Below are 10,021 nucleotides of genomic sequence, written 5' to 3' on the forward strand. Positions count from 1 at the left end.
GATATTGTCTAGACAACAGTCAGAAAACATTAGAATTAGAATGAATAAATTAAGACACAATACGTCGATTGCTGCTTTTTATAATGACAGCCAGTAGCAAATAAATATATTTCGGGACTCATGACAAATTTGTTAAACAGTTGATTCCACTCGGTTTATTTCACTGTTCGCAGGAATAAGTAGAGAGGGGTAGAAGTGATCTTCCCCACCATTGATGATGATGTAATATTATTATTCTTATTTGTTCATCGTCCCACAATGCTATTTGAATAAACAAAATGTCTTAGTGTCAGGCTTCCTGGGAGAAGTTTCAATTGTTGTTTGAAATTTCTTGCTTGCACCATTCTATTACGTCTATGCTTGCACTCATTAGATCTCACTGGTTCTAAGATTCTTTTCTGACCCGTTTTCAATTACAAGATCGAGCACGCGATCTTAAAGGGACAATTGAATTCTTGTTTAAGACTGCAAAATGCCTTTAAAGTGCATGGTTATTGCTCTTATTCTTATTTATGACATTTCTAGTGCCCTTTTAGGACTTAAAATTGCTATTAAGGTAATTCTAGACCCCAAATGTGCGAAATTAGATTAAATCCGATCATACCAATTTAGCTCCACTTTATATATAACAAAAAATACGGTGACCGTTAATAATAATACACAGGCCGGCTGTTTGTGCGTATTATAACCAACACGAAACAAGCCAATAAAAAGCCGACATTGGCATTGGCTGGAATAAAGCGTCGAAAGAATGTCTTTTTCAGCTATACCACGTCGTCGACGTTTTCCTAAGAAAGGGATGTTTTTCAAGCACTGGCCATCTTTCATGGATAAAGTATTCAGTGAAATAGAACATTAAGCATTTTTCGTCAAAGTTTTCAAAGCCATTTATAACAATCTATAGATGTTAACTTTAAAATGTGTGATAGGTACGTCTTGATTGCCGCCGGAATCTTATTCGAACTTATTTTAAAGTTAATTGTATTATTTTTTTTTAAATAAAAGAATCCGACCGGAAGGCAATTCGAACTCCTTCGGAACCTTTAGATTGCGGCTCGAATGCAGTTGGAAACTTCCAACTAAGATGCAAAAACGTCCCGAATGCACCTCAAATGCATCTCGATTGCCATCGGAATCTATTTCGATTATTTCGGTAATAGAAGGAACTAACCTGATTGCACTTCGAATGCCTTTGGAATCTTTCGATTGCCGCTCGAATGAGGCTCGAATGCAGTTGGAACTTTCAACAAGGATGCAATAATGACCCGAATGCACCTCGAATGCACTTCGAGTGCCGTCGGATTCTTTTGATTGCCGCTCGCATGCGGCTCGAATGCAGTTGGAACGTCCCGACTAGGATGCAAGAATGTCCCGAATGCACCTCGAATGCATCTCGATTGCCGTCGGAATCTATTTCGATATTATCGGTATTAAAAGAATACAACTTGAATGCACTTCGAATGCTGTCGGAATCTTTAGATTACCGCTCAAATGCGGCTCGAATACAATTGGAACGTCCCGACTAGGGTACAAGAATTCATCTCGATTGCCGCCGGAATCTATTTCGATATTTTGGTTACTAAAAGAATCTTTTTTTTAATTGAATTGATATCTTTATTTATACACGGTTCAAAAAGCCCAAACAGTTACAAGGCTGATTTCCATTGGGGCCGTGTGAAACAATGTAAATACATCGAATGAACATAAAAAATGATAATGGTACATCAAATGACATATTTACAACAAACAAGAAATAATCAAGATAAATATCTAAAAAAATAACGATAAAATAGTACTGCCGAAAAAGTCTATTTATATGAATAACAATAATCATGAGTGTCCAAACAAGAGTTCTGTATATATACTTCAAATTAAAATAGGTCATATGAATTGTTACTAGTGCATATAAACTGCCAGAAATGATATATAAACAATTAAAACAAATCAAATGTGGCTGGCACTATGAACATGACTGACAAAGAAAGCGGACAAAATATACAGTTCCTCAGGTAGACAAAGAAACATCCTTCACTGCTATTATGTAAAACAGGTGTCACATGAATATTCACCTTTTTACTTAATGGCAGTGAAGGGATGTTCCTTTGTTTACCGTCGGAATCTATTTCGATATTTTGGGTACTAAAAAAAACCCAACTGGAATGCACTTCGAATGCCGTCGAAATCTTTCGATTGCCGCCCGAATACGGCTCGAATGCAGTTGGAATGTTCCGACTAGGATGCAAGAATTCATCTCGATTGCCGTCGGAATCTATTTCGATATTTTAGGGAACTTAAAGAATCCAACTTGAATGCACTTCGAGTGCTGTCGGAATCTTTAGATTACCGCTCAAATGCGGCTCGAATACAATTGGAACGTCCCGACTAGGGTGCAAGAATTCATCTCGATTGCCGCCGGAATCTTTAGATTGCCGCTCAAGTGCGGCTCGAATGCAGTTGGAACTTCCAACTAGGATGCAAGAACGTCCCGAATGCACCTCGAACGCACTCCGAGTGCCGTCGGATATTTTCGTTACTAAAAGAACCCGACTGGAATGCACTTCGAATGCTGTCGGAATCTTTCGATTGCCGCTCGAATACGGCTCGAATCCAGTTGGAACTTCCAACTAGGATGCAAGAATGTCCCGAATGCACCTCGGAACGTCAGAACGAACACTTATTTGTGACACTTGCAGGTCACTCTTTCTTTCTTTCTCTCTTTCTTAACAAAAAAGTGAGGGGGGGGGGGTGTTCGAGCCCCGAGCCCGCCGTACTGCAGGCCCTGACATGAATGCTTTTTAAAGGACCACTATTACGGAAATACTAGTATATTTGAACTATATGACTTTTATGCTGTGAATCTAGATTTTTAAAGCTAATTATTTGAATTAAATTCGTTAATCTTTAAACTTGAAAAGAAAAAAATAATTGGGAACGCCCCTAAAAATTTGGAAAATCGGTCCATCGATCGATTACGTCATGTGACGTCATACACAGAATGCCGGCTTTCCAGAAAGCTGAAAGTGTGTGTGTTGGCGGTAGAACTTCGTGTACATCCATCAGAGTGAGTCAGAATTCAAACCAGTAGTAGTAGACTCTAGACCTTCCTTTTAGTATTATTATATATCCAAATTTAACAATGGCTTCTTCGTCCGACAACGAAGACGGCACATCGGGATCCGATTTCAGCGATATGTCTGATTTGGAGAATGATTTGGAAAATCACATTCGATTATCGATATCGATTCTTAATATCATGAAATGATTTTACGTTGTAACGCAATGGTAATTCTTAATATCAAGAATTCGATTGCGTGATATTGAGAATTCGATTGCGTGATATTGAGAATTCGATTGCGTGATATTGAGAATTCGATTGCGTGATATCAAGAATTGAATTCTTGATATCAAGAAATATGTATTAATGATAAAACGGCTAGCCATAAGCTCGCGCCAGCTCGCCACAACTTGAGGCTCCAACTCGGCTAAGTGGGAGCCCTGCTTTAAAGGATGTATTGGAAGGAAGAGTGGAAGGAAGTAGACCTAGAGGGAGACCCAGATCAACTGGGAAGAGAATGTCAAGAGCTGGAGTGGACTAAAACTGCAAGAGTGCACCAGAATGGCAGAAGATAGAGTGAAATGGAGAGATGTTGCAATCAACCTCCAAACCAGGAGAAGATACTTAAATAGATAGATAGAAAACTACGACCGAAAAAAATTAAAATATCTTGAAAAAAGTAAGAAAACATTAGAATCAGAATGAATATAAGACATAATGCGTCCCGGCGAAATTCGCGATTTTTTTCATTCGAATTTATTTACTTTGCATTGTAGTTAGCGCAGATCGGCTTTGCCATGCCAATTATCATTCAATTTTCCCGTTTTGGTACTCAATTTAAAATTTTGGTCGAAGGGTTTCATTAATCGGTCATTTAATTTAGAAACTGCTCAACTAGCATTAAAATTAATCGTCACTTGTCGATGCGTCATTTTTATCATTCAAATTTACGCCTGTCATTCGTATTCGAATTATGTTTATTCAAGTTAGGGGGAAGAAATGCAACACACACTAAAAGTACATAAAGTGTATAAATAAAGAATATGATGAAATACACATGCAAAAAACAATCTTGAAAGAAAGAGAATGAGCTATAAAAAGTGTGTAATAAACGAGAAATGTATATTGACCATCAATTTAAGTGCACAAAGTGCTAATTTGAATGCTACAAATGAATACGAATGCTAAAAGTACATCTTCGCGATGCCAGAAATCGTGTTGCACCAAATCGAATGACCAAATAGCGAAAGAAGCACAGTATTCATTAACTTGAATGAAACATATACAGAATCTAACGAAAACTTCATAGATTTGAAAACTAGAAGAAGGAATATTAACCCAAGATATATTTGACAGCACTAAAACCGTCGAATTTGAACGCAAGACAAATTAATTTAAATGACAAACTCGCGAATTTGGCCGGAAAATCCCATATTTTATTCATGGAAATCCACCAATACCAAATAACCAAGCAAGTTTCGAGCCAGATGCAAATAAGGCTAAACCTAAAGACAATAATTAATAACATACTGTTTTAATTCCACTCCCGGCACTTTGCTTCTTTATAACAATTGACACTTGTGTAGGGAGTCACACTTCTTTGTGTATCGCACGGTGTTCGATGTGGGATAAACCTTCGACCCTGAAAGTGACACAATGCTCACAGCCGGATCACTACATACAGCATAATTATTCTCTCTCTCTCCTCGTAATCCAACGATGGCTAATTGGAAAATTGTCTCGTTTCGATTGATTTTGTCCATCATTGTACTCCCACCGAGCTCGAGGGCAATTCACATAGGTAAGCATAGCATACAAGGCGTATTAGTTTTAATGGTAGTTCCATTGTTAGCATACCTTCTTCAAGTATTCTCACTCGTGTGACAGCATTCAAGCATTCAAGACACACATGTTTTAATGTTTACATACTTTCGTTTTAAGTCTGCATGGTGTCAACTTATCAAGCACTATTAACCCTTCACATATCAACTATGACATACAACATTTATGTGTGTATGTTAACATGACAATACTTCATCTGTTCATCAACCTGTACATGAACAAAATATCGAGAACATGTATCCCCATATTATGTATTAGTACTTAAAATAATGCATACAAATCAATAATTTAAAAAAAATAACAGAATTATTGTTCCATTACAATATTTGATGTAAACATTAAAGGTGTGATAAACTTATTATTTTGGCACACACATCAAGTTTGTGTTTTGTTTTGTTTTCTTTTTTTTACTTCACTGGTACATGACCAAATCGTAAAATCTGGTAGTATTGTGCTGAATTGTGCGATACGCGAACAAGTAGGAACGCACTTCCTTGTTCCAATCTTTGCCTTCAACATAATAGGGACTTTTAGATTCGCACAACGACAACGTGGATTGCTACGATCGACGTCCTTTTAATGCACTGCCTTGAAAGGACGTCACATGTATCAGTCCACGCAAATCTGAAAGTCCCTAATAATGCAACCGTTAATGAACAATTTTCCCGCTCTACTTCCACATTTGCTGCGGGATGCAGGGGATATTGTCCGACGGTGATTGTATACCGTTTTCATTCATATACTTTTGAACACCTCAGATCTAAATTGGGGGCCATTGTCAGATGTGACTGACGCAGGTACTAAAAATCTACAAAACACATTTCCCAAAACATCTATATAATGTGTTCACTAGTTTTGTCCTTGATTATTTCAACTTCATAGTATCGATTATAATAGTCTACCACAACTAAAAGACATGTCCAGATATAAGGTACCCTAACAAATCAATTGCCAGATCTTACCATGGTTTAGTCGGCATTTGTGTATATGTAGTAGGTTCTGAGTTAGGTGTAGAGCCTGTTATTTGGCAACTATGACATGATCGCACATATTTTTCTACGTACTTTTCCATATTTGGCCACCATACTTTTGTCCGTAGTCTCTGTTTTGTTCCTACTATGCCCTAATGGCCTCTTTGAGCTCATTCTATGCAATTCCCTCTCAACTCCTTGGGAATAACTAATCTTGTGCCCTAACTACATGTACGTTGCCTAGTTTACTAGCTTAACTAATTTCGTTGTGTAATATGCAGTTGTTTTGCCCCAATCTCCCTCATCTAAGAATCTTCTAACCTCTATCAATTCTATATCCTCCTCTGATGCCTATTCAACCTCTTGGGTTGTCATCGCGTTTGGTGTAGATTCTAGCTTTCGCCACAAATTGAACGCACTGTTCCGTTACCTTTTCTGTGCTTGACTTAGTAGACGTCATAGTGAGTTGTGATAGAGCATTTGCAATGTTGTGTTTCCCTGGGCGGTACGCTATTGTTTAAGTGTAGGGAATCAATTTGAGTACCCAGCGCTCAATTATTCTCGCTTTATTAGCCTTTGCCGCGATTTGTATCATATAATACCTCTTATCTAGCGGGTAATGGTCTGTTACAAGTTCAAAGTCAATCCAGTATAAGTAAATGTGAAATTTCTCACATGCCTACAACACTGCCAAAGCTTTTTTCTGTCGTTGAGTATCTTGACTCTACAAAAAGTCAACAAAATATTGTTGACAATCTTGTTTACAAGAGGAATGTTAAAGTCCAGGGGCGGATCCAGCAGGCGGCAAGGGGGGGGGGGGGCAATTTGTGAGAAAATATTTAAAGCCGAATCAGCCAGCCGGCGAATAAGCGGGTAGGAGGGGGGGGGGGGAGTAAGGAGCACTATTTATTTAAAATAAAAAATCAACATCGATCCCCTCCCCTTTTTTTTTCTTCTTGTTTGTGCCTGTTCAAGTAAACGGGAAAATATATAAGGAAAATATATTACACTCATTGCTCCGGGAGTTCCATTCTCGCTCGCTGGACCACTGCCAACACAAACATAGCTCGTTCGACGTCACTACCAAATTATAGCCAATCAGCTGTCAATAACGTCATATTGTATGCGGCGGCAACTATATTATGTGAAATTATCGAGAACTTGAAGACCGCAAATGCCTTTAAAGTGCATAATTATCACTCTAATTCTTATTCATGACATTTCTAGTGCCTTTTTAGAACCTACAATTGCTATGAAGGTACCTTTTGATCCAAAAATGTGTGAATTTAAATTGAATACGATCAGAGGCGTACTGGTGGTGGGGGGGGGGGGGGCTTGCGGGCGCTAGAACCCCCCCCCCACCCCACACACACAAATAAAATTACTAATTTTCAATTCCATTCAAGTGATTTATAAATGTTCGTGATATCACATGATTTACAACACAACGCGCGTTCACCCATTTCTGTTGCAAACTGACACATTCCTAAATAGCCAGGAAGAGCATATGTTTTTTAAAGTCACTAATGGGCCTAATTAGTGGCCACTAACAGTAACACTAAGAGAAATGTCTTTTCCTGAAGCTACTGAGACAAGCACACTCGGGGAGATAACATGCTACCCACTACTCGGACTGTGCATGCACAGATTTGCGAACAAACGTTCCATACGTACATCATGGGAATCTGAATTCAGACTAGAATTAAGAGTAGAGAACGTTACAATGCATCTTCGTCATTCTCTATAATTTAATGAAACGTGAAAGCTTCCGCGCTACGCGCGGGATGGGCGAAAATGAATTCAGACAAGGATTAAGATTAATAATTTATTGAAACGTCAAGGCTTTCGCGCTTCGCGCTGGAGGGGGGGGGGCGGAAATTACACAAGGGCAAATACAACAAATCGTCTTCTTTCTCTAATAATGTAACGAAACGAATGTCAACAATGGTCGTTATCTTGTTTTGGGATTTCAAAGATCATAATTTCTTTATCCCCCACATTGCATTTGGAATATAAGTTAAGCCTGCTAGTCTTTTGAGTAATAAACATTGGTATTATATGATAACTTTTAAACAAATTAAAATAAATAAATGTTGTTTGTATTGGGAAAATGTCTTGCAGAAGGACATTAAATGGTCCTCTATTTTCAATAGGAATTTGATTGGGATCAAAGAATTTCGTCTACGTGAATTTAATTTCAAGCTTTTCTATAATATGCTAAGTTGCTAGTTCGTAAAAATCTGTTCTAGTTGGGTCTTTTATACGATGACCTTTGTTAAAAATGCAAAGAGATTGAAGATGTTCTTCATGCTTTTATTTCATGTAAGGCAAACGAAACCTCCTTTGATAATTTAATTAGTTTTACATGCTTTCAATCTTAAAATATAGATATATATTGTTTTATTACTCAAAATGAATTCGGAAACCGAACCTCGATTTGATAATAACGATTGCTTTTTGGTCTATTTATAAAATGATTATTTTTCGTAATAAGTATGGTTAAGATAATAGAGATTTTAATTTGATTTATTTATTTACGAAAGGGAATGACTAACAGAATAAAAATAAACGAACATTTGTAAGTACAAAATATGAAATTTCCTGCGAATTCGCTTAGTTATATTTGAAAAAATAATGTGTGTATTATTGATGTTCATTGTTTGCTAAATTGTAAGCAAAATTATGTTATCATCATCAATTCATCAATTCATTTATTTTCCACAATAATAAAATTACAAAGATGTACATTACATATAACAGATATATACATGTATATACAATAACAGCAACAAATACCAAAACAAAATGTGAACATTTACAGTAACATTGACAAAGAGGAAAATGAGCATAAGTGATTGATTAAAGTGTAATGATATAGAACATGTTATTATTGCGGAGGGAGCCAACTGGAAGACAGGAAAATAGTCTTAAGTAAGTTGGCACCCATCATGATCAATTAAATATAATCTTAATACATTAAATAATAATTGAATAATTGCGTTAAAAAAAAAAGCAAAGTAAATTTGTATATAAAGAAAGAAAGGACGGGTTAAGAAGCTCTACTAACGTTGGAGTTGATTACGGTATGAATTTATCAAGTGTTTTTTTAGTTTGCGTTTGAAAGATTGGAGTGACACTGAGTTTTTTATTTCATTTGGTAAAGAATTCCACAGTTTTGGGCCGGTAAAAAATAAAGTAGATTTTGCATAGGATGTACGTATTTTGGGGAAATGAAAATCATTAGAAGACCGAGTTTGATAAGAGTGAATACTTGCATTTATAGGAAATAGATCAGTAATATAAGGAGGGAATAAGCGATTTTTACATTTATACATGAACATACCAGTTTGTAGCTGACAAATATCGGATAGGCTTAATACATTGAGCTTATGAAATAGTTATTGTATCAATATTGAATAAACGCCTCTAAGAGGGAAAGAGAAAAAAAAAAGAAAAAATAGCTTCTGCGCTTCGCACGGGAGGGGCGAAACAAGAATTAAGAGTCGCAGAACGGTACTTGTCTTCTTTCTCTAATAATTTAATGAAGTGTCAAAGATTCCGCACAAAGCGCGGGAGGGGGAAACTGAAAAATAACTTAGTTCCTGGCTCCGGGTTTATAGGGTTAAATTTGTGGAAATTGGGACATTGGTATTGATATATTTGTTGGTAATTGGTGGCTAGTTTTGTCATTAATCGGGGGCCTTGATCTACACTCTCACCCCCCCCCCCCACCAATCCCCCACTGAAATAGGTCTAGCGACGCCCCTGATAACAACACAGTTTATACACTCGAGATAATTTTTGCGAGTACTACTGGTGAAGTACCTGACCACCGTCTTTGTGCATTGTGCAGCAACGAAGCATATACAACGTGTCACGACGTGACTGATCACTTTTCTCTAACTTCTAACCAATCAGAAGGCCTCGTTTTTTCCGAACCATAATGCATGGCCCTACAGAGGAATTTTTCCTGTTGGGGACCGGGGGAAAATGCAATGAATTATTGATAATTGATTGCATTTTCTTTGTTTTTTTGTATTTGTGGGGGCGGCGAAGTACCTTTATTCAATAAAATCTGAGAAAGTATACTATTATTTAGATCTATTAGGAATAAATCATTGCCAAAATCATTCCATACATTAGGGTAAAAATA

This window comes from Strongylocentrotus purpuratus, unplaced genomic scaffold (genome assembly GCF_000002235.5).
Source record: "Strongylocentrotus purpuratus isolate Spur 01 unplaced genomic scaffold, Spur_5.0 spur5_scaffold_12, whole genome shotgun sequence".
NCBI classification, from domain to species: domain Eukaryota; kingdom Metazoa; phylum Echinodermata; class Echinoidea; order Camarodonta; family Strongylocentrotidae; genus Strongylocentrotus; species Strongylocentrotus purpuratus.